General features: G+C 41.8%; 1 protein-coding gene across 1 annotated transcript in view; it reads right to left on the bottom strand.

Annotated features, from left to right (window-relative positions):
- Window positions 1–895, bottom strand: part of LOC103377028 (cyclic nucleotide-gated cation channel beta-3-like) — a 91,021-nt gene that overhangs the window by 31,096 nt on the left and 59,030 nt on the right. The window lies entirely within an intron of this gene.

Raw genomic sequence — 895 nt, 5'->3', positions numbered from 1 at the left:
TATATATACATATAAAATACAAGAAATAGTCTAGAGTCTAGACTATTTATTGTGGAATACTACCGTTGGTCCTTTAAAGGTGTGGGAAAATGTCATGTAAGCGGACCGTTCCGCATCTGGTCAATTTCCCCTCAGGGTGTCTAATCACGCTTGGATAATTATTAGACACGCATGTTTGAAAACCCATACGTTCACATGTACTTGTAATTATCTGTTTCGCTTCCTCTCTCTCTCGCTCGCTCACTCCAGACCACACACACACACACACAGTAGTTTTTGAATTTGTAAAGCGTTCAATACTAACATGTTGCATTTCCTTAACCCAGTAGTTCTCAAATAGTGGGGCGGGCCCCCCTGGGGTGGTGGGCACAGTGAGGTACTTTCAATGGAATATGGCCCGCCGGACATAAGTGTACTACTGCTGTAATGCTTGAATGATAACAAGCCTCCAGTCACTAGGGGGCAGCAACTCATACAGTGGTTTGTACAGATAAAAATATACATGTTAATAGTATTTCAATTCGCAGGAGTGCCGGTGGGAGGGGACATTTCTGTCCCCCAAGGAAATAATTAAGAACCACTACCTCAACCTAACCTCAACTGTAGTCCTAATCTAATATAATCTGCCCTTAAACCTAATCTGATCCCAACTGAAATTAAAATTCCAAACTAAATGGTCAACCATTATAGGCCCCCCAAAAACCAAAATGTCCCAAGCTAAAAAAAAACACATACAGTCTGATTTTCATGACTTGTGAGGACTACACATAGACATATTTAAATTAATTTCTTAGCCCTCTATCCTAGGGGTTCTCAAACCCTGGTCCGGGGACCAGTCTTGGTCTGCAAGTCATTTGGTGCTGGACCGCAGTGGGATAGAGTAAATAATGTACTA

This window comes from Cynoglossus semilaevis, chromosome 3, assembly GCF_000523025.1.
Source record: "Cynoglossus semilaevis isolate Cse_v1.0 chromosome 3, Cse_v1.0, whole genome shotgun sequence".
Classification (NCBI taxonomy): domain Eukaryota; kingdom Metazoa; phylum Chordata; class Actinopteri; order Pleuronectiformes; family Cynoglossidae; genus Cynoglossus; species Cynoglossus semilaevis.
The sequence above is the reverse complement of the archived record's forward strand: the minus strand, read 5'-3'. Positions and strand labels throughout refer to the sequence as shown.